Source organism: Haliotis cracherodii, unplaced genomic scaffold (genome assembly GCF_022045235.1).
Source record: "Haliotis cracherodii isolate W230 unplaced genomic scaffold, xgHalCrac1.p SCAF_35, whole genome shotgun sequence".
NCBI lineage: Eukaryota > Metazoa > Mollusca > Gastropoda > Lepetellida > Haliotidae > Haliotis > Haliotis cracherodii.
In genome coordinates, this window is record NW_027266292.1 from 1,755,157 (window position 1) to 1,781,608 (window position 26,452).

Here is a 26,452-nt window from a genome sequence, read left to right on the forward strand (position 1 = left end):
CTCTTGCTTCTTCATCAGGTGAATGCTTAGTAAGTGCATATAGAGTACAATAAAAAGTATATATATATATCATGATGTTTAAACAACACAAGGTGGGATGACATTTTGACAAGACCAGTAATATTTTGACAAGACTAGTAACATTTTGACAAGACCAATAACATTTTGACAAGACTAGTAACATTTTGACAAGACCAGTAACATTTTGACAAGACTAGTATCATTTTGACAAGATTAGTAACATTTTGACAAGACTAGTAACATTTTGACAAGACGGTAACATTTTGACAAGACTAGTAACATTTTGACAAGACCAGTAACATTTTGACAAGACCTAGTAACATTTTGACAAGACAGTAACATTTTGACAAGACCAGAAAACATTTTGACAAGACCAGTAACGTTTTGACAAGACCAGTAACGTTTTGACAAGACCAGTAACATTTTGACAAGACCAGTAACATTTTGACAAGACTAGTAACATTTTGACAAGACCAGTAACATTTTGACAAGACTAGTAACATTTTGACAAGACCAGTAACATTTTGACAAGACCTATTAACATTTTGACAAGACAGTAACATTTTGACAAGATTAGTAACATTTTGACAAGACCAGAAAACATTTTGACAAGACCAGTAACGTTTTGACAAGACCAGTAACATCTTATAGTGACAAGTAACATTTCAATTAAATTAGTAATGTATGAACAATTAACGCCTGGTAACATTTCAACAGGACTAGTAACATTTTATCCAAACACTTCAACAACACTGGTAGTATAGCCTGAATCTCTGAAGAGTTAAACACTTCCATCAAGCATGAAATAACATGTAAAGAAACATCAAACGTGGCAGCCATTTGCAGGAATTATGACTATGATGTAATAGAGGTAGGGTATTCAAAGGTATTATGCACTTACATTAATACTAATCACATTCAATAGTCTTACAAAACATACTTACACCCGATCCTTCAACACAGAACATGAAACTTGTTAAGTACCATAGAAACACTGACACAAGGATATTACCATTAGATCTCCATTACGTATAACATTCTGTCTGAAACATTCATGAGTCAAATGTTTGTTGAGAGGTGGGAAAACTGATTATTCAAGTCTTTACCCCTACAGAACAAGACATGAGCAGGTAGCAGGTCTGCAGGAACACACGGTCTAACATTTACATTTGTTGAACACAACAACACTATGTCCTAATTAACACAAAAGAAAAAACACAAATATAAATCTAAAACGGATAATAAGATGACTTCATGCATGAAATGTGAGTTCTGACTTACATGGATGTTGAAATTGTCCCTTCATACGTGCAGCAAATCTAATCCATGTCCACTACAAGCCACATCTCCCATACAGGCCCAACTAAAGCTACACAGCCCCACTCAAAGACTTAGCATTGGCCTATGAAATCTACACCAACAGGTCATGGGTGACATCAAAGAGGTCGCGGCTATGTACATTTCCCCCTGTCAATTGCATGATGAAAATCTCGCTGTAGCCCGGTTACACAGTGTGTTGTTGATTTCATGATGAAATATACAGATTGATCAACGTTTTGCACATGATAACTTTGAAAGCCATTGTTAGTCATGTAATGTGATTACATCATCAGTGAGTGAGTTGGGTTTAACGCCGCTTTTAAAAGTATTCCAGTTATATCCATTGTGTCAGCTTAATGAGGGAGGAAAGCCCAAAGTGATGCAGGTCAATGGACGTTTACCACTTTGGTGAAACCCACGAGCACGGGTATGGTACTGACAAACCTAGAAACAAACAGGGCGAACGATTACATCATGAATGGAGTGTCTTTGAAAACTGCTGGATCAACATATTTTAATGAATGTGTCAATGTCAACATGATCTATCTAGGTGCTAAAAAGTTAAAGACAGCTCACATGCACAGCAGAAATCACAGTGATTTAGCTTAAGACAAACTGCATTCAGACCTCTTCATAATTTTATGAATTTTTTGTGGGACATTCTTCCATTTCATAACCAAACTTGAAAGTATCATTTTGATGACAAGCAGTCAGCAGCCTCCAAAATGACTTTATCTTAAACCCGATGAGTGAGTGAGTATGGTTTTACGCCGCTTCTAGCAATATTCCACGGCGGGGGACACCAGAAATGGGCTTCACACATTGTAACCATGTCGGGAATTGAACCCGGGTCTTCGGCGTGACGATCGAACGCTTTAACCACTAGGCTACCCGACCGCCCCCTTAAACCCAGAATTACACATGTGATGAAGTGCAGGGATGGAAATTAGCCTGAGTAATTCATCTAATGTTAAGGTTACTTGAGGGCAAGAGTAATTTCATTAAGGGACCGGTCATTTATAACAGGGGTGGGTGGGTCGGAGGGAATCAGGGAGGGTTACCAAAAATATAACATCTCTTGGGGAGGGTCTTGAAAACCATGGACATTATTTTACAGTAAAACATAAAGTGCCTCTACAAGGACTTGGTCCCTTTTTTTCCAGTACATAAGAGCATCCCCAACCCTTAATTAATGACTGGTCCCTCAGAGGGTGTACTCATATATATCACTATTCAGGATGGGAAATGTTTCAGAGCCATTTCTGTAGCCTTGCCCCAAGGCTGTACTGAATGATAAGTCCATGGGTGTAGTGAGTGCGTGAGTGAGTGAGTGAGTGAGTGAGTGAGTGAGTGAGTGAGTGAGTATGGTTTTACGCCGCTTTTAGCAATATTCCTGCAATATCATGGCAGGGGACACCAGAAATGGGCTTCACACAATGTACACATGTCGGGAATCGAACCCGGGCCTTCGGCATGATGAGCGAACGCTTTAACCACTAGGCTACCCGACCGCTCCTCCATGGGTGGATTGTAATTCTATCATAATAGAAAGTCGAGATAAGCGAACAAGGATGCCTAGTCATTTACAACTTTGGTGTAACCCACGATCATGGCAATCCTGAAAGATAAATGACCACATCTGTGTTACAAATCATCCTGAGGCCAAACACTGATGACTTGCACTGTAGAATATGCTATTCTCAGACATTCCTGGCTAAAAAACTTCTAGGGGGATCTTGTTTTGTAATAAAACTGTCAGCAGATCGTTGCCATGTGGTCAGCAGATTGTTGCCATGTGGTCAGTAGAGATTCCAGAGCTCTTCACCCACTGCCAAGCTGGACACACAGCAGTGTTATATAATCACATGTAACACCACAGGTGCCCGGCCAGTATAAGAGTAATTAACTGAGCGTACATCACAGATGTATTACATTCCCTTCACTAATCTCCAATCTTGCTGGCAATGGCTGTAAACAGAACCGAGCTATGTCATGGAAGCCTACTTGATGTATTTCAATGATTCCATTCATGCTCTGTTTTGCAAAATGGTTGATCATTTTTTGTCTCGCTAGAAAATAATCATGGTGTTCAAGGCCCAAGGTCAACCAGCACATTCTTTATAGTTTCAAATGGCCATGGTACACTGTGGATATCTTAGACTGCCATGGTAAATCATAAGGTGAGGTGAAATGGGGTTTAACGTCGCGTCCAAGATTATTGCACTTATATGGCGACGTGCATGTAAGTGTGTGTGTTTCTGTGGCTGCTTGTACTAGTCCGGATGGATGCCGATTTATAGTGCTAGCTCACTGAGATACCATGCTGCAGTTTAACATGAATACCCCACTCAGACACAGTATACTGACTCTGAGCCGACCAGTCCTGGTTTTAGCCCCTTAATGCCGAGCGCCAGACAGGGTAACAACAAGTACCATCTTTTAGCGTCTTTTGGTATGACGCGGTCGGAGATCGAACCCTGGACCTTCAGCTCTCCGGGCGGACGCTGTACCACTAGACCACGGAGGCGGTAAATCATAAGGCTCCCATAGTTCAGCATGGTAAACCACAGATATCTATGACTACCATGGTGTACCATGGAAAAAAATTAGGCTACCACAGCTTTGCATTGTAAATCATAGCGACCATTTCCCCTATGTCTAATTACAGTCAAACATTAGTCCAGCCATAAACTGTCTAAACACACTCACCTGTCCCTGCCTAACATACCCTGTGTCTGTGACTCAACCTCTCTTCCACAGCAAATGGCCCTCTATACATGAAATATCATATTTCTCACTGACCATAGAGAACCAGCTAATATCGCGGCTTGACCCAAGGAACATATAAAAGCCAGGAGACAACAATAATGGGCCCAGGATTTCCACGCTGCTGTGTTCCATGTTTACTTAGAAGACATTTGTTCAAGTGTGTTTATAAGCTATGAATATGATCCTAATGACACATGTATGTTGGTACCATATGGGTGAGTTGTCACTGACAAAATGGATTCATCACTGTCATGCATCTCTCGACACTGTGTAGGTACATTGGAATATTAATACAGATATACACACTGAATATATTTGCTAAACTTCTGCAAACTTTTTTTTACACTTGAAAATTGGATTGACCCCCAAAATACAAACATGCGATAGTTAAGTTCCCAAACAAAACCATGGTACCCATACCAAATACATCACCATCGAACATCGAAACCTCCCCACAGCTAAATACAGATTTTGAAATTAAACATTTCCTTACTGACCAATTGTAACCATATTGTTCTGATGGGAGGATTATTTTATTGTTTTAAACTGTTTTCAGCAATATTCAAGCAGAATCTTGGTTGGGGGACACCAGCAATGGCCTTCACACTTTGTACCGATATGGAGAATCAAACTCGGGCCTTCGTTGTGACAATTGAATACTTTTATCACTCGGCTACCCCTTCTTTTGTTACAAGTTTAAAATGCACACATTATCACTAAAATTATTTTCTGTAACTCATTTAAAACCTCATTCTGGCTGAGTGAGAGTGTGAAAGCTGTAAAATGCCACAGTCAGCAATGTTCCAGGTGTATCAAGCTTCTTGTGAACGATCAAGTCCAGACCAGGCAAACCAGTTCCTGAAAACATGAACAAAGGACCACTCCACTGGCTAAATGACTCAGCCTGATGTCCCGATCTTCATCTTAGTCTGCTCTTGCAACGTGACATACTTGGGACCAGACCCGTGAGGATTCGGATAGGTGAAAAATAGGTCTTCAGCAACCCATGCTTGGTGTAAAAGGCGACTATGCTAGTCGTAAGAGGCGACCAACGTAATCGGGTGGTCAGGCTCGCTGACTTGGTTGATGCATGTCATCGATCCCAATTTCTTGGATTGATGCTCATTATATTAATCATGGGATTTTCTTGTCAAGACTCGATTATTTACAGACCGCCGTCATATAGCAAACTTGTGATCAATACAATGAGCATGAATCCATCCATCTTGGAACAATGACAGTGAAGATGACACATTAAATTAGTCAAAGGAAGGCACCTTCCTTGTAGCCATCAATCATGTCTGATCAGATCTTGTACACGCCCTAAACCTTGCCTCCCCTAAACGAACACCAGTACAAGAGGGTCCTAACTCATTTGCATAAACACGATCATGAGTGTGAGATTTTCTAATTTTAAGACGATATTGTATTATGCAGTGCAAATTAATAATGTATTGTTTACTTTACAAGGAAGCTCAAAACGACAAGTGACCGAAAATCAATACAGTAAGAAATTTCTGATGGTTTCATGGCTGTAATAATATTACCAAATACAGATAATCCACACCTTAGCTACTTATCCAGATATTGATCAATTTAATTCAAAATGTTACTAGTTGGCAATGGCATGTCCATGACTTAGGCTCAGACGGCAATCGACAAACCTCAATCTACTTCTTCAATTTCCTGAGCAAATATTGTGGACATTGTCCAAAAAGGCTAAGGAACCTGAATTGCGTGAAGATACTTGTGCACATCGTACTACAGTGATCCCTCGCTATTGTGCTCTTTGATAAAGTGCTACCTTGGTTACTATGTGCGGTAACGCATGGCTCCCAACTTACTTACTTACTTACTTTGGAGATTTAACGTGCGCTTTCCGACTGATGCGTATTTCGCACACGGGCCCGGTCAGGCCATTTAATGTGTTTCCGAAAGGGGCGAGGGTGGACTGTGCAACCCAAGAGGGGGCTTTAGGGGTTGCTTATATAGAATTTGGGAATTTTGAGATTTGGAATAGATGCCGATGGGGTTGGGGAGGAGAACTAAGGGAGCTGGGTATGGTGGATGATTGTTTGTTTTTGTGATTTTGATTTGGTAGGTTATTATGGTTTTAGATGCGTTTTATTAGTTCCGTTTTTATTAAGAATACGCCTAAGGCCTTGAAGTTTTCTAGTTTATTTTGTGGGTTTAGTATTGCTTCTAGAGTGAGAGCCTTGTTTAGATTGAGGGTGGTTTGTAATGCGGTTCGATGTGTTAGGTAGTGTGTGCAGTGGATGAGTGCGTGTTCTGGGGTTTCTGGTTGTTTGCAGTGTGGGCAGTTACCTGTAGTGTGTTTTTTAAATTTTTTTAGGTGGTTATTTAGGTTGGTGTGTCCTGTTTGGAGTTTAGTGATTACTCTGTCGATTTTTTTGGATGGATGGAGAATTTTTGGTTTGGTTAGTGGTTTGCTGAGCACTCTTTTGATTTGGCTATTTGAGTTTAGATATAGGTTATGCCATTTTTTTGTGATTTTTTGTTTGTTTACACTTTTAATTTCTGATTTTGAGATGGGTAAGTTTAAGCTTATTTCTGGGATTTTGAGGGATAGTTTAGCTGCTTTATCAGCGTTTTCATTACCGTATATTCCTACGTGGGCGGGTATCCACAAGAAGGTTATTTGTTTGCCTGCTTTTGTTAGGTCGTTGGAGCTTTTAAGTATTTAAGTATTTGGCTCCCAAAATTTATGTACACTTTTAATACTGAGAGTTCGACAGACATAATTGTATTGTTGTTCGTTGTTCATTTGCACATAACGCTTCTCATTGCATAATCAACCGTTTATCGCTGAATGGAGTTCTAATAATCTGTTTGAAAACATCCGCGGCAAGTCCCGGAAATACAATTGTTCAACTAGTTAACTTTTCACACTATACTTCTTTGATCTTAGAAGCGCATGCATGCAATAAATGAGAACCACAAGCGAAGTTTATACTCTTAATTAGTGGGCAATCCAATTTGAGGCGACACTGTCACACACATGTAGTTGCTGTCACAACACGGCGGTCATTCCTTTTGATTCGGATCAAGTAACCGTATCAAACCAATTAATCTGGCTTGAATGTGTATCTATATTTGTATGAATGTGTATGAATGCGCATAGTGCTGGTCAAAACTATCACAAAAGTAAAATGCCATCAATCATTACCCGAATCAAGCAGGTCTGTTGTGGGATTATTCTGTACATGTGAAGTGGTCACCTTGCTTCCACAGCCACTTGCGTATATTGCAGTTGGTTATCATCAGGTCAATAAACAACATCCGTGTATTTCTGTGTAATCTCCCAAATGGTATCATGTAAAAAGTTATTTTTGAAAATAAACTGCATGACCTATTAAAACCCCAGCCAGAGTATGCACCGATACACTCATGTTTCACTTTCTGATTCCTTCAATAATCCCCAGTGTCCCACACTGAGTCATTCATTCATCTCTTTCCTCCTGATGGACACGACTTCCTCCTTCCTTCTTTCCATCCTCTCATCATTAATCATTCTTCCCCTCTTACAAACTACATTCTCTTTCACCCACTCTTCCTTCTTTCACTCTATTCCTTTCTACCTCATATCATTCAAAAATTGCAGCAAAACAAAAGAAAGAAAAAACGTCTTTTCCCATCCATAACTCAGACATTTTGCAACGTAATCAATGTCACTGTTTTTGTGTCAGTACTTGACATCTTGTAATGAGAACCAGTCATCCTTCCCATTTTACTGCACACTCTCCATCCTTCTCTTCTCTTCTTTCATTCTTCCAATCTTGTCTCTGCTTCCCCTCCAACACACAATATTTTCATTTTCATTTTCTTTCTCTCCATCCCTTTCCAGCACATCACACTTAATCCTGTTCTGTCCTCTCTTCGTCCCTCATGTACATATTCAAATCTTCCTCAACCACCAACATCCTATAAATAATCAGACTCATCTACAACTGATATGCACTGCTCACTTCATGATGATCAACACTTGATAATTGATCAATTCTTCAACTATCTAAACCCTCCATAATGAGGTAATGAGAATAATTGACACATGTTAAATGCATATGGTGACAGCTGCTATCAATCACCAGACAATGCTGACAGGTTGTTATAATCAATACTGCAACCTACGTGTTTCTCGAGAAGTCAACACAAAAACAAACCTTATTCAGACATGCTCGTTTCAATCAGCTATTCAGATAAAGACATCCAGAATGAAAATTGAAAGGAATTCCTCAAGACAGTCACTGTGAATTAACATCCCCGTAAGGGCCGAGAACTCAACCACATCACAGCAAATAATCCAGGTTGTAGAAATGTCTAAATTCCAATCAGAAAATGAACGAATCCTTCAAGTCTATACCCCATGTATAGACATCCCAAGACGCAACCCACTACTTTCTCCATGCAGATATTTAAACACCTGAGTCCAGCTAATCCCAGGATCTGGTCCAGAGCAACACACCGAGTCAAAGCTTAGACGTACATTCCTCAGTAAGTCGCTGATTTCACTACAGGTGGTCAGGTAAATACCATGTAATGGTATCAATATCACGAACAAAGGATGTTAATTTGAAACAGTTTTAGCTTATCCTAACTGTAAATCGGACCATGTCAGTGGACATATGACGTTTTTCTTGTTACATTTACAGAGCTCCAGATAAGCTTTTGGTGCATTTTACAATCAATGGGTATTAGTAAATCTATCTGGCTATTCAAATTTCTGTTACCCACTAGTTTTTATACATGTGGGTATTTAAGTTTGTAAATCAGGATGTAACTGTCATCGTGGAGTTTGGCAAGGTTGACGTAATGTCCGTTTATAATTTCAAATTAGGTTGCTGATTTGCTAATCGAAAACGCAGGGTTACTTCACAATATTTTGATGATACGCACAAGTTTTATTTTTGTAGCGAATCTGTAATGTTCGTTGCGTATTTGACACGCTTGGATTTTATTTTACCCCGTATTTCTGCATTTTTTATGCATATCATATGCAGATATGCATCTTATCTGGAGCTCTGATTTATATTCATATTATGGATGACTGATAAGCATAGTATGTTTTATCTGATGTCTGTGTCTTGTCGTGTAGATGATCTTGAAGTTACAGAGTGATAACATATCCAAATTTGTGCTGGACACCATAAAATGTGTTGATATATACTTCAGCACGCACAGGAAATAAGTCACGATTTCCAGCCTCATGCATGCACAGTTGCATAAGCCTGAGAATAGGGTTTACCTCAAACTAGTTTAGAGATAGTGGCAGTGAAGAGAACGTCTGTTGAAAATCTAAAAGATCTTATAATATGAGGACAGCCAATATGGGTTTTATGGCTATGATGTAATAGAGGGAGGGTAGCAGATGGAATCAAGGAATTAACATCGGGGTCAAGATTATTGTATTGATATAGTGACGTGTATGCACACGTGTGGTATTCTAGTATTCTAGCTGGCCCACTGAGATGCCATGCCGCAGTTTACATGAATACCCTACTCAGATCAAGTTTTCTGACTCCGAGCTGACCAGTCCTTGTTTTAGCCCCTAAATGCAGAGTGATAGGCATGGTAACAACAAGTACCATCTTTTTAACGTCTTTTGGTATGACGCAGTTGGGGATCGAATTACTGACCTTCCACTCTCCGGGCGGACGTTCTACCCACGAGACCACAGAGGCAGTGTATATTGATTAATAACAAAAGTAGTTATTTTGTATGTGTGTAGATAAACAACTATCTAGACCTGCAATTAATCAGTTTAATGCTAAATATGAGACACGACTGCTTTATTACATATGACAATGAATAATTAAGTTAGTAGCCATATTCATAAATTTGAATTGATACATTGACATCAACAATGGATTGCTACATATATGATGACACCCCTTCATTTATCATGGTTTCGGGGGCGGTCGGGTAGCCTAGTGGTTAAAGCGTTCGCTCATCACGCCGAAGATCCGGGTTCGAATCCCGACATGGTTACAATGTATGAAGCCCATTTCTGGTGTCCCCCGCAATGATATTGCTGGAATATTGCTAAAAGCAGCGTAAAACCAAACTCACTCACTCACTCACTCACTCTCTTGGTTTAGGTTTAGCTGTCAAATACTCAGGGAAAGGTGCATAGTTAACTGCTCAAAACAAGTAAAAGAACACTCTATTTTTTATATCGGCATGGCATGACAGATTAATGATAGTAATACGAAAGAATTGGTGTTCTTCGTTTGAGCAGTATATATATTTGGGATATGACAAGAACATGGATTAGCGAGGACATTGATATTCAGATATCTTTTTTTAATCAATTATAATTTTGTTTTACAGTTTACCATGTTTACAGTGGTAGGAAAGCCTGAAGTGACGCAGCTTTTAGACGTTTCACCCATGGAATATTTAATGTATTGGTCCACGCATTTATTTTGAGAAAAAATATGTGTATGCGTGAGTGTTTACAAACAGCAATACTATACATGGTACGTACACAACAGTTTACATGTAATGTTTACCAACAAACACAGGTATGGTTAACGACACAGCACAAGCAGCATTGTTTATAGAATAAAAGGAAGCAGTTATTTTTGTTGTGAAATTATTTGACGCAGGCGGAGGGTCAGTGGACTCGTCATACCAAAGTGAGTCAGTGAGTCGGGTTTTATGCCGCTTTTAACAGTATTCCAGTTATATCAGGGCGTGTCAGCTTAATGTGGGAGGAAAGCCTGAGGTGATGCAGGTCTCAGACGTTTACCACTTCAGTGAAACCCATGTGCACGGGTATAGTGCTGACAAACCTAGAAACATAATCGGGGCGAACCGGGATTGGAACCCATAGTTCCTGGCATACCAAAGGGACTCAGGGATTTAAACATAAATGAAAACTAAAGGCAACACTGATCACTGCCGGAGTTATCCTTAATGTTTATCTGGAAATAAATATGGATGCAGAGTGTATGAGGATTGACATGTTGTACGAAGTTATTAAATGTCATACATATTCACTGTAGAATAATCAATATGATATTGCAGTGACAGGTGCAGTTCTATAGAGCAACAGTTGAAATATGGCAATCAATTATATGCCAGTGTGCTGTGTCGTTGTAAATAATAGGTAATGATATACAAGAGAAGACTTGGCCACCACAATATGTTAAAAATTTCACGTATTCACATATTTCTGAAACATCAAAGACAAAACTTGGACATTTGGAGAATAAATTTGTGTGGTGTTGGTCATGTTAGCGATGATGATGATGATGATGATGATGATGATGATGATGGTGGTGGTGGTGGTGGTGGTGGTGGTGGTGTAGGTGGTGGTGATGATGATGATGATGATGATGATGATGATGGTGGCGGTGGTGGTGGTGATGATGATGATGATGATGATGATGATGATGATGATGATGATGATGATGAAAACAAGAACGATGATGATGATGATGAACATTATGTAATGACAATATTTGATGATGATGGTAGTCAAAAAGACAAAACTACAAACGTTTCAGGGAATACGGCTGAACCTTCACAACACATATATCAAATAGACAAATTCTACATCACAAAAAATTCTATGCACCTGAACTACTTTTATGAGGCACATTGCTTTGTGCTCAATATTTCGCATGCACTTAATATACATAAACAGATGGCGATGATGATGATGATGATGATGATGATAACGATGATGATGCTGATAGGCTAATGTTCCTTGTAACATTACGCCTACACATCTAACACGGTCAACTAGTGTGTTGTAATCACATTCTTGGCTGTTAACACCTTCCTGATCACATATTCAAGTTAACGTGATAATTTAAGTTTGAATAAGAGGTTGAAAAAAACAACAGACAGCTTTCCGGTTTAACAGCACTGAAACACATACCATCATCTTACAACCGATTCATGTAAAAACACAAACACTGGACCAACCTGTTGAAATGTGTAAATATCCCACAGACTGAAAAACCGCCAAGTTACATTGATGTGGAAGCCTCACATGTCCGCTGTGTACAAGCTGGCCCAGTGGGCCTGTGATTATGTGTATATGTAGTATGTATATCTCCTCCCCAGTGCAGAAGTAACACAACCCTACAGGCTGTCGATAGCCTTGTCGTTTCAAGATTCACACTGAACTGTGTCAAGCACAAAGCACTGCTTCAATAGCTTTAGAAACTTTCAACTTCTAAAGGGTATGCCATAGTGTCATGACATATCCTTACAAGGTTGGTTGGTTGGTTTGTTGCTTAACGCCGCACTCAGCAAAATTCCAGCTATACGACAGCGGTCTGTAAATAATCGAGTCTGGAGGAGACAATCCAGTGATCGATATCATGAGAATCAATCCACGCAATTGGGATCGATGACAGGAATAGATCATGGATTTCAACTCCATACAGTAAGAAAACACAAATCGCAAATGAATGAGTGAAATGCACCAGTGTCCAGCTGGCCACGCAGCAAGTGTATTACAGCTACTGTGTCAATAGTTTGTCATTACCGTAATTGTTTGGTTTTCAGATTATTTCCACAAGAGTAAAATATTATCTTGTTTCCTTGCTCAACATTGACACATGGTGGGATAGCTCAACAGCTATTCTCCATACTTGTACACGTTACTTGAAATTTGACAAGGGTGGAAGATTAAATAGTCTCCATACCAGGAATTAATAGCTGGTTTTTTTCTTCAGAACTTTGTATCTTAATCTTGCATTTTAGCAAACTGTGTAAGAGAAATCGAGACTTGCTTCAACACCTTTACATTTTAAGAAAGCTCACCGTCACTGATCTACTCTAGGGCTTTACAATAGATATGTTAATGGATGCATGTTAGGTGAGGTGAGGTGAAATGGGGTTTAACGTCGCGTCCAAGATTATTGCGTCCAAGCGACGTGCATGCACGTGTATGTGTGTGTGTGGCTGCTTGTACTAGACCGAACGGATGCCGATTTATAGTGCTAGCCCACTGAGATACCATGCCGCAGTTTAACATGAATACCCCACTCAGACACAGTATACTGACTCCGAGCCGACCAGTCCTTGTTTTAGCCCCTTAATGCCGAGCGCCAGACAGGGTAACAACAAGTACCATCTTTTAGCGTCTTTTGGTATGACGCGGTCGGAGATCGAACCCCGGACCTTCCGCTCTCCGGGCGGACGCTCTACCACTAGACCACGGAGGCGGTCGATGCAAGTTAGGTTTAGAAGCATGAAAATGCAAACTGGTGATTGATTTGAATGGACTTCAGTTAGTGGAGTTTTTATTTTAGGTCAACCTGACCTCATTATCTGACTGTCACAGGTTAGCAGTTTTTTAAACCATTATGGTGACATCTTGCTATTGTTGTAGTTGATTCGGAGCCAGAAATTCACTGACAATTCTGAATGTGCATTTCATCAAGAAAAACTGCTGCAACAAAAGGTCATTATGTAAAATTATAGAGAAATTATATATCAACCGGAACATGGTTAAAGTCGGACTAATCACTCAAACCTGTAGATTCTGGAAGTGGAATTATCTTTCCCCCCTCGTTCTACTACCAGGATCCACAGATTATCAGGATTTCTCATTGAATGGGATGGGATGCCTTGTCTTGACTGGCATTAGTCCTTGAAATGAAACTGTTTTATGACTTTGTTTCGTTGAATTGTCTTATATAATAGAGTCCAAGAAATCTGTTTATTTTCAGAAATTGAAGAAATCTGAGCCTGCCAAAATAGTATAGATTTCTTGGATGTTTTTCTTTCTGGGTCTGTATAAGGGACAAATACTTATATGGTCTGTAAATAATTGAGTCTGGACCAGCCAATCCAGTGATTGATTTCATGAGCACAGATCTATGCAATTGTGATACGATGACATGCATCAACCAAGTCAGCGAGCCTGACCACCCAATCCTGCAAGTCGCCTCTTACAACAAGCATGTGTTGCTGAAGACATATTCTACCCCCTGGATCTTCACGGGTCCCCAACAATATGGAGACGTGGAGCACACCACTGGCCTGCTGAGACCTGATTCATTACAGTGAGTGAGTGAGTGAGTGAGTGAGTGAGTATGGTTTTACGCCGCTTTAAGCAATATTCCAGCAAAATCACAGCGGGGGCACCAGAAATGGGCTTCACACATTGTACCCATGTCGGGAATCGAACACAGGTCTTCGGCATGACGAGCGAACGCTTTAACCACTAGGCTACCCGACCGCCCGAGTCATTACAGACTACAGAGATACAGCAGGCAACCCTTCATCACGACCACCGTATACTGTCACAGTTCAAAGTGGTCTTGCTCTAATTATCCAATAAGAATATAAACACTGAAGAAATATTTACTTTCAGTAAACACAACACACTCAGTACACAACACACACACACACTATCGGTCAAGTGACCCACATGTTCTGAAACCATCATTATGTGAAATTTACCAATGGTATATATTTGCTCCTTTTTCTATTTTCATTACCATGTGAAACTTACCAATCAAATACACTTTCCCTCTCTCACTTAGCAATAACCTATTCACCCTGCAATACAATGACAGTGTAGCAGTAACTGTGGATTCTATGCAGTGTGGCAGTTCACACCTGTACCTGGCTGGGGGATACAATGGGTTAGGGTTTATCTCAAGCGGGAGGCTAGGGTCGTGGGCTGGGTGGAACAATAGTCATCTGACGGGGTTAATGGGCCAGAAAGACAGCTCCGTATCTAAAGGAGGAATGAGGGAGAGGGGTTATAAGTACATGTATTTTGTACCATATTTCAGTTTTACCACTGTGTCAGCAGGCAGAAACGAAGGTCATAGATGTATACTATATTGGAGAAACTCTAGACTGACATTTAATCCCAGAAATAAAGTTATCATATTTTCAAAAAAAGTATTACAAAATCTAAAAAATCAAATCCAAATGGAGACCAGAAAAAGCCTTAATTTCAGGATGAGGCCATCTAGACTTGCCAAATCATTCTAGGTGAGGTGAGGTGAAATGGGGTTTAACGTCGCATCCAAGATTATTGCACTTATATAGCGACGTGCATGCACGTGTGTGTGGCTGCTTGTACTAGTCCGGACTGATGCCGATTTATAGTGCTAGCCCACTGAGATACCATGCCGCAGTTTAACATGAATACCCCACTCAGACACAGTATACTGACTCCGAGCCGACCAGTCCTTGTTTTAGCCTTAATGCCGAGCGCCAGACAGGGTAACAACAAGTGCAATCTTTTAACGTCTTTTGGTATGACGCGGTCGGGGATCGAACCCCGGACCTTCAGCTCTCCGGGCGGACGCTCTACCACTAGACCACGGAGGCGGTCCAAATCATTCTAGACTAGAGTTGGATCCATATAAAGTTCTTCTTGTTGGTCTAAGAGACAGATTAGTAAACTCATGAGTGTGGCACACAACCCATGGATAAAAGTGCTTGAATCTGGGATTTGAATCCAGGGTCCACTTGCGCAGAACAATCTTACTCTTAATTAATTACAATTACAATTAATGTAAATCCTTAAGATCGCGATCTCAGGCTTCGGCTACAATCACCATCCACTTGCACAAAGCTACAATCGAAACTTACAATTGGTCCGGACCAATCTTAAGTAGCTAAGCTGGTTGTAGTCCCTGGATAAACTTGACAAAATGGTATGCAAGACAGGGCTTGTTTCACATAATTAATCTGCTTTACGTTCAAACATTGCCTCTTTATTTTGTGAAACTTTATTATTTCAATCAACGCCTCAACAACACGAAGAATGCATCACAGATTTAACGTCAGAAAAACTGTTATTTGTCATAGTGGACAACATTACTATCGATCAGTAACGTCTGTGACCTTTTGGATAACTCAAGTGAAGCTAATCTTAGTTTTTACTCTGGATGGGATTGGTTACCCTTTGTAGAGTGAGTGAGTGAGTGAGTGAGTGAGTGAGTGAGTGAGTGAGTGAGTATGTTTTTTACGCCGCTTTTAGCAATATTCAAGCAATATCACAGCTTGGGTCACCAGAAATGGGCTTCACACATTGTACCCATGTCGGGAATCGAACCCGGGTCTTCGGCGTGACGAGCGAACGCCCCTTTGTATAGGTTTCCCTATTCTACCCCGGAACTTCACGGGTCAGAGAGCCGGTTAAGGAAACAACAAGTACCGTCTTTTAGCATCTTCTGGTATGCTGTAGCAGGGGAATGGAAACACCAGCCTTCCGCTCTCCGAGCAGAAACTCTATCTACTAGACTACAGAGGCGGTTGAGAAACCAAGGATTGTAGTTGGAGCAAATATGGGATTCGATCACAAAAGAGGGAGGTAACTCTTCACATGCTATGACTTATATGGTCTTCAATGAAATCACAAATCCAAGCTAAAAATAACTTTAACACAGTAAGCAGTGGAACTTATAAATCACACATTAAGTTTTGTACTAAACTTTATATAAAAATGTAAGAGGTGATCTTTCTATCCTCAAACCACCTAAGTTGTAACTGTATACGTAAATACCTCAACAACTTACAACGTACAAATAGATTTCAGTAATACAAACAAATCATTATCTGAACCATCACTTGAGTGTGTACATTTCAGAGAGTATGACAGGTGGTTAATCCTGTCTCATCAGCCGACACCCATCTTTCCAGGTGTGTTTGCCTCCGAGAGTCTCGATCTGATACCCCATGTTACTTTGTGTATGTGAAGGATGGCCAGCTGATGTCTTGTATCCTGTCAGATGGAAGTGTGGGTAACACTCGGGTGTGTCCGGAATGTGAGGAGGTTCCGAAATGTACGACAACGATGTCAGTTTCATTCAAACAGGATCTTGTTTAATTGCGTAGACAAGGTTGGTTTATGACCATGATGATAACAGAAGATTAATGTCAGTGTATTTCACAGCATTGAAATGCAGTGTCGACAATATTTTATTTTTGAAGTTACATTTTTATATACGTTTGTAGACTCTTCAATCGATTTTTTAACAAAATTAATAAAGTAATTTCCTCATTTCTTTAATAGATTGTGTGGTAGACATAATAAATGAAAAGAGTGAGTGAGTGAGTGAGTGAGTTGGGTTTAACGCCGCTTTTAACAGTATTCCAGTTATATCGCGGCGTGTCAGCTTAATGTGGGAGGAAAGCCTGAAGTGATGCAGGTCTCAGACGTTTACCACTTCGGTGAAACCCACGAGCACGGGTATGGTGCTGACAAACCTAGAAACATAATCGGGGTGAACCGGGATTCGAACCCACAATCATAGGTTTCTGGCGTGCCCAAGGGACGCAACTCTGCACAGCGAATCGAGGCGCCTTAGACGACTGGGCCACCCGTGCCCCCTATAAATGAAAAGAAACCCACAACTTATTACTGGAGGTTGGGGCTTGCATGTTTGTTAGAGGATATATTTCACTTCAAAACATGCAGTATTTTTCTCTGGAGGGGCCAAAAACTATATTTCTTTTTTTTCACAACAAATTTTTTTCAGGACATTTTTATTATTAATCCCAGATTCAAGGTGGATTATAAAATCGTTATTCCCAAAGCAGTCTGCAGTTCAACTACAATTCCAGTCTACTAAAAAGATGCCTTTGTTAAGAAGTCCAGTTCATATGTTCCTCTCAAACAACAGTTCTGCCTTGCAATATTTGTACTTTTTTTTTTTGTGGGGGGGGGATTTTGCAAGAGACATACAATGTTTTTGGTTCCTGCTTCAAAACATACAAAATCATTGTATGAAGAGGAGGAAGGAGCTGAAGAATTATACACATTATGATAGTTTTCCACTACTTATTTGAACAAACTTTGAAGCGAATATCATGTTCATCTTCATTTCATGAAATCAGATGCAAACCTGTCACCATATCTCAACTGTCATGAAAAGTTGTGAACTTCATGCATTGTAACATGTCCTCATGCCATGACAATCTCATGCACTGGCTGACATACAAGGTTGTGTTTGGGCAAATGTTTCTTGGCTTTGGCAAGTACAAGTTCTCTTATCATGAGTGAGTGACTGAACTTTGTTTTGTACCGCATCAGCAATATCTAAGCTACCTAACAACAGTCTGTAAATAAATGAGTCTGAGCAAGAGTGAGTGAGTGAGTGAGTGAGTGAATGAGTGAGTTGAGTTTAATGCCACTTGGAACCCAAGGTTGATAGTACAAGTAACGATCCATGCCAATGCGTATACATCATAATCATCCTTAGACACTTTGATAACTATAATGCGCACCCAAGTGTAATGCGCTGCCCCCTCTGGAGGATTCAGTATCTTGGAAAAGTCTTTTTTCGAATATTATGAGCAGAAAAAATTACACTGTACCCCTTCAGCGAATTCCAGTAAACGAGCGGGTAATAAGAAACTTGGTCAGTACAAATTTCAAATTTGAGATAAAAAAATCACCAAACATGATGATTTACCATTTCAATTGTATTTTTTGTTCTGCAGGGCATTGTTTTACATCCTTGTTTATTTTCTCGTAAACTAAGCCGGAAACAGCGATCAGCTGTACACACTTTTTCTTGGAATCTATCAGTGATTCGGTTAAAACTTACCCAATGATATAACTTTAAAGGATTTTGATGCAAGGTTGGGAAAAATTGTATCAGAAACTATTTTTTTATCAGGAATAATATGTTCCAGTATCATGTTATTTTAGTTGCAGCTTTTAGTAAATATATTTAAAATAATAATAATAACCCTAAGCATTGCACTTCAGTGCAGCTGATCGCTATTGCCAGTTGTTTTTTTTCACATGGAACAATTTGACCGTACATGTGATCCCAAGAACTACATGTTGACATAGAATCGTCAAACTACAACAAATATGACTTTTAACGAGTCAAAGTCAATAATATATGTATAGTATCCATTCTCTGTCAACTGAAGTTCGCTACAAGGCGTCAATAGCGGTTATCTGACCATTGTTGCTGTTAATAAAGGTGAGTTGTGCGATCTTCTGATAGCTTCACACATGATTTCGCTGAAATTAATTATAACAATATCAAAAGGAATTTGAATAAAATTAATGAAATAAGTTACAAACGTAAGTCCAGGTATACAATGAACACTTTTTATAACCAAACAGTGTAATTACAAGATTATATTGTGTACTCCAGTACGGATTTGTTGACATGGTATTTCTGGTGTTATGTGCTCACGACCATGTCTTTGCGTTGGGGGAAAAAACATCAAAACTTATTATGGCATGAATAATGCACACCCCCTTCTACACAGCTGTGTATTTGAGGAAAAAAGTGTGCACGATGCTCAAGAAAATATGGTACTTACGTATTCAGTTTCTCAAGTAATTGTTTGCAATATTTCAACTGAATTAAGACACAATCCGTCTGTATTTTTCCCCAACTTTTCAATATATTTATGTCGGAAACTCTGAATGCGAGCAGGTAACTTTGAAGATGGGCAGGCAACATTTATGGATCACCTGCCCTACTGTCTTGTTGGGTTATAAAATTATTTCAAACACTTGTCCTCAAGGTTTTTTGCTATACAATTTTATATATAGGGACTCCTAATTCTAAATTTTTAACAGCAAGGGATATTAACTTTCCTTTTCAATTTTGTAAACTGATCATCCAAGATATCCTCGAGTAAATATGCAAGTTCTAGTAAAAAGATGTTCAGACCTCGAGGTAAGGTGTGTAACATTCTATTGTCTGTAGAGTCAAAATATCTATCACAATCTGTTGAAGATTTTGACTCTACTCAGCATTTAACACACAGTGAGAAGAATATTAGCTTAAAATTGGATGACGGGCAAACAGGCCATGACATAAGCTCATTTGACTTTCAGTCAGGTGAGCTAAAAACTCCTAATCCTACCAATACTTAATCCATTTCAACAGTGAACTCACTTTTTGATCAAACCAGTATTCCCTTTTAGCATTTCCAAGGGGCATAACTCACACACTCCCTAATTGGCAACCAGGCAATAACCCAGATTAACATCCCTTGTGAGAGTAATGAACTGAACGACAACTCCTCAGCCCCTGCTAAGGCCCAGCCAATTACCACGTACCACAATGACGTAAGAAAACACTGGCCGCACATGCCATCATTGTTAGGCAGAACGTGTCACATTCTTTCTCGCCCGCTAGCTGATAACAGTAATTGGTAAACAGCAAATTAAATGGCTTAGCAGTTGCCTCTAGCTTAAAGAGCGTTTACTGCTTGGTCTGTTTGATGATAGTAACTCAGTTATGTCCATCACGCTTGAAATGAGCTGTCAAAGTATGAAACATCAATATGTTAGAGTGGCTTGGGCTCAACAGGTCTGCAGGCTCTGTATACAGTTGAGGATTTGAGGAGATGAAGTTGGATAGGGAACTAAAAGTGGGTGAAATAGAAATTGGAGGAATTTCAACCTAGGCCCCCTTCCACAAATGGATCTTAGCACTAAGGTGATCGTAACTCCTATTTTCAAAACAGACCTACTACAATCGTAGCGCAAAGATCACTTTGTGGAATGAAACATGTTACATGTACTGATAACCTGATTTTCCAGTGGCGGAACATTAAACGGCTTGAAACTTCAGGTTGACTTCACAGAAAATGATGTACTTCCCCAAATACTCGACCAAACAAAGATAACATCGCAAACCACTTGATTATTCAGTGTTTGTTTGCTTGTTGTTTAACAGCTATATGATGGCGGTCTTTACATTATCGACTCTGAACAAGACAATCCAATGGGAGCCATCACGCTACAATGACATACCATCAACAATGTCAGAGCTTGACCACCTAATCCATTAAGTTGCCTCTTTTGACCAGCATAGGTGACCAATTCTCACCAAGAATCCCCATGGGGACGATTAGTTACAGGTTGCTGTGACAGACATATTACTGATTGCAGTCAACAGTATTCACTCACTCACTCACTCACTCACTCAATGACATTAAACTTTCTAAAGTTTCTCTGAATAATAAACACCTCACCCTGCACTACATGCCCCCAAGGTTGCATTCTCAGTGAAAATAAACAATCCCTTTCTTGTGAAGAAATATGAGGGACAGCCTAAAATAGCCTTCATTACCCTGTGCCTTATCTGACCTCTTCCTTGAGCCGACCAGTCTTTCCTATATATAATTTATTATCACTTCAAAGATAAGGATTAATGAGTCATTGCCATATAGACTATTAAGTTCTTGAAACCTTTACACTTAAAGCTAAGTGGTCAAACGGTCAAACTGGACACATACTTGAGCTTCCAGGTCACAAATTAGGTCCAGCATGGTTATTTACCTGTCAGGTGTTCGTCTAATGAATTGCAGGTGTCAAACGCACAGGTGTACATTTTGTAACATATCTGACATTCCTGGGTCACACTTCGGTGACATTTGAAGAAAAAAGACCCCTATGATTGCACATATACATATACTTCAGTAGGGATTTGTTGACATGGTGTTTCCAGGGTTACATGCTCACAGCAATGTCTTTGTGTTGGGAAAAGAAACAACATCAAAACCCTCCAAATTCAAGGTACAAAAAAAAAATATACCTGATACACAGATATATATATGGTAATTACCGTATTCGATGTAATATGCGCCCACGACAATATTTGCTAATATATTGGCTTGTGAACAATCCCAATTAGCACCCCTTCCGATTGATCAATGTACACAAGACTTATTTATTCGCGTATAATACGCACTCGTGTGTTATATGCAACCTTAATTATGGGCAATTAAATTCTGGAAAAATATATCTATCGTACATGAACATTTCAGCAGGGGTCCGGAAACCGTCATATGCGCCGGACATGTCCGATTGGGAATCTCAAATGTCCGGTCTAAAATATAGCTTACCGGACATTTAAATTTTTCTGTCCGGACATTCTTATATTTTGACCGGACATGATCAACAGTTAGGACTGAGCAATTTCTGTCTGCAGTTGTAACACAATGAAGATTATCTACACTGACAAGCTTTGTTTGTTTTGATTGCTGTAAATACATCGTACCTAGAATGATAGTCCAATCGGTCAATCACTGTAATAGGCAATAAACTGGGTTGACACTGATTAATCGAGGATTTATTACTGAGAACTTCTTGTTGATTTGAGTAAAATGTGTTTACAACTGTACATAAATACCTTGCATCATCGATGTACCTCATTATCTTCACAATGCTACGATACGTAACCTCAGTCAAGAAGCGAAAGCGTGACGACAGCCAGTCGACCGATGCTGATCAGTCGAGCGGATCTGCCAAACCCTCAAAGTCTGAATGATCATTTTGTAAGTCGTGGCTAACGACTTTCACTTGGTTGACATACAACGAGGATTTGCAGATTTTATTGTTTTCAGTAGCTAGTCGTATATTGAATCTTGATTGACCGCCATTTTGCTTTCTCGGACGATCGATATCAAATTTCTTTATGGTCAATAATTAAGTACAGATGAAAAAGTATTCAAATAACTACTGCTATCAACGATAGTTTAGGATTTATGATTATATTATCTGTCTTGTTTTTAAATAATCTTTAGTTTAAAAAAAACACTTTTCCCATGAGGTCACGTGATAACCAAATATGGGATAATAGTCTCGATCCAAATGTTACAACGCGTACACTTGAGCAGACTCATGAATATTAATTAGACCGTTCACAACGTTGACAGATCAATTATTATAACAGAAACAAACGTATGTTTTCCATATATATCTAAAATGATATTATTTGTTATTAATTGTCCGGTGAATTAAACAATTTAAATTGAAACAATTCATAATTCATCATATTATGCATACGTAACAACTTGTAATTTGTGTGTAAAAAGTCGTACTAAAACACGCTGTTTGAAGGGGGCGTGGCATAAATGTAAATGTCCGATTGGGATTTTAAATTTTCCGGACCCCTGCATTTCAGGCTGTCAGCATTAACCACGAAATTTATCTTTCAACTCTGTTTTTTTTCTCACCAAAATAATATTCTAATAAGAGCCCCCTATTTTTAATTTTTAGAGCACCCTGTGCGCTTATTACGTCGAATACGGTAAGTTCAATGTGTACATATCTAGTTGAGTATGATATTATCGTGCACCAGTTCCATCGTCACGCCTGAGGTGATTCTGGGTTTGAATTGGATCCCTGCAACATTGATCATATAATCACCGAATTAGAGGTCCAGATTTAAATAACAACAGCCTGCTTACGTTATCAATAACCAATCAAAATCTCAGTGTTTTTAAAAATGATTTTCATTGAGAAAACAAGACTTGATATTGATAACTTGATAAACTGGCCTCAACAACAATACACAATTGGAAGTGAAATTGACCAGCTGAAACAAAACAAATGTGAAACCTCCAAATTTACCTATCATACATTTGACAAACAATGCATTGTCATAGAAACCCACACAGGGTGTTCATGGTCTTAGAGCAAAGCTGGAGATGAAAATGTCACATGACATTATTTGTTCAGGAACCCCAACAATTTCCTTCTCCTCTCACACAAAAGCATGTGGCGCTAATGAAATCCATGAGACAACCTTGTCAATATCACCTAGCTGTCATCAATGATGAGGAATGTGAGAAACAATACCCGATATTGACAAGCGTCTTTGTGGACCTCACATAATGGAAGATAAAACAGCGTGGATTCCACTGCTTCAGGGCAAATATAATGAGGCAAATGCATTGATGGTGTCCTAGGGGTGCTGGAGATTAACATCAAGGCAAATATGCTAAGTGAATGAAAGAATGCAGCTATGTTGATAGCTAGCATCATCACTGCTATTTGAAGTATTTCACTGTAACTGCAACATGTAATCAGTGTTGAATAGCAAACCAGTGGTTGATAATGCGAGCATCATCACTGCTATTTGAAGTATTTCACTGTAACTGCAACATGTAATCAGTGTTGAATAGCAAACAAGTGGTTGATGATGCGAGCATCATCACTGCTATTTGAAGTATTTCACTGTAACTGCAACATGTAATCAGTGTTGAATAGCAAACCAGTGGTTGATAATGCGAGCATCATCACTGCTATTTCACTGTAACTACAACATGTAATCAGTGTTGAATAGCAAACCAGTGGTTGATAATGCGAGCATCATCACTGCTATTTGAAGTATTTCACTGTAACTGCAACATGTAATCAGTGTTGAATAGCAAACCAGTGGTTGATAATGCGAGCATCATCACTGCTATTTCACTGTAACTACAACATGTAATCAGTGTTGAATAGCAAACCAGTGGTTGATAATGCGAGCATCATCACTGCTATTTCACTGTAACTACACGTGTAATCAGTGTTGAATAGCAAACCAGTGGTTGATAATGCGAGCATCATCACTGCTATTTGAAGTATTTCACAGTAACTGCAACATGTAATCAGTGTTGAATAGCAAACCAGTGGTTGATAATGCGAGTATCATCACTGCTATTTGAAGTATTTCACAGTAACTGCAACATGTAATCAGTGTTGAATAGCAAACCAGTGGTTGATAATGCGAGCATCATCACTGCTAATCACTGTAACTGCTAAGTGTAATCAGTCTTCAACCAGGTCAACCATTCAATTCACAATAATGTGATTTAAAAACATACAATTTCAGACATTAAAGGGAATAACCAAATAGCAACAATTGTTTGCCATAGAATCTACATCATCAGTTATCGAAATCAATGGGGATCCTCGAGCTTTGTTGACCTGGTAAATCTTTTCCTGTTCTGCATCAGGGGAATAACAATGACCCCTTGATTTTCATGCTTAATTTCACAAAGGGCATAATCATCCATCTTTATTTACATGTAAATAAATTGATATGATCAGTTACTTTCACTCTTCAGTATATAATTCAGAGCCATTTCTTTTCCTCCACCCCTTTAATCACATCCTCTGTACTATATCAAGCTCAACAATCTTCTTCGCTCCAACGATTTTAATACCTCACCCATGAGACCGCTCACCCTGTCTAGCCACACAGTCATTAAGTCATTACAGACATACCCACTTTATAAAAGCCAAACGCTATGACTCAACAGTCCAATCAACCACAAAGATTTCATAGCATTGAACCCAACATAATCCAAAGATGAACTCTCCAGATTACATACACTTCTTAAATGTAGAAACCAGTTCTGATATTGAAATTCTATTTTCTTAAAAGATTACATCTCCACTTAGTGTTCTCACTTGTCTCTGTCTAATTTACATTCCCGAGCTCGCTAGAAGCTCGATGCCTGTGATAGAGTCAGTGATGTTTGATGGCAGTGATACGATCCTGGGCGATGTAATACTAGACCTGATGTGGCAAAAGAAAGATGCAATCATCAGGACCAGACAATGGCTTCAGTTAGTCAAGGTACAGAGTGAGTAAGTGAGTGAGTGAGTATGGTTTTACACCGCTATTAGAAATATTCCAGCACATATCACGGCGACCTCTTCATAATTTTATGAATTTTTTATGGGACATTCTTCCATTTCATAACCATACTTGAAAGTATCATTTGGATGACAAGCAGTCAGCAGCCTCCAAACTGACTTTATCTTAAACCCGGTGAGTGAGTGAGTATGGTTTTACGCCGCTTCTAGCAATATTCCACGGCGGGGGACACCAGAAATGGGCTTCACACATTGTACCCATGTCGGGAATCAAACCCGGGTCTACGGCATGAAACAATATATCTGTGACTAAGCACGGGTCTGGGTAGTCCTGTGGGTATCCGGGTAGCACTCAGTACCAAACCGACCCGAGTACCTGAGTTACCTGTCCCAGCCCTAATCCTTACCTGGAATGTCCACGGATGTCTTGTTAGTGCAGTATTTAAATAATTACTGAATATTATGACAAAACCCAATATGTCCCCATCAAGGGTGAAAACACATTCTGGGCTTACTTGCTTACAAGTAATGATTCAACATTCTATTGTAAATCAACTGGACATTAAACAACATGAGCATGGATATTTATTCATTAATATGCAACTAGGCCATTTTATATTGCAGTACATGATGAGAATCAGATTAATACACACGGGCTTATGTCACCAACACTTTCATTGCTTGTAGCTTTGATTATGCAGATAATCCCAACTGTAAACATGGTAATCACATGGTGTACAGGAGGATACAGGAGGATAGAGGGGGATGGATGGAAATAAAGGCAGATGGAGGAGGACAGAGGGGGATAGAGGGGGATGGATGGAAATAAAGGCAGATGGAGGAGGACAGAGGGGGATTGAGGGGGATGGAGGAGGATAGAGGGGTATAGATGATAGACAGGATTAGAGAAGGGATAGAGAAAGATAGAGGGGGATAGAGGGGGATTGAGGCAGATGGAGGAGGATAGAGGGGGATTGAGGG

The 26,452-nt window shown here is 39.5% G+C and overlaps 1 protein-coding gene across 1 annotated transcript in view; it reads right to left on the bottom strand.

Moving 5' to 3' along the window:
• LOC139477727 (uncharacterized) overlaps nt 1-26,452 on the bottom strand; it is a 57,209-nt gene that overhangs the window by 10,250 nt on the left and 20,507 nt on the right. The gene's annotated exons all lie outside the window — the stretch shown is intronic.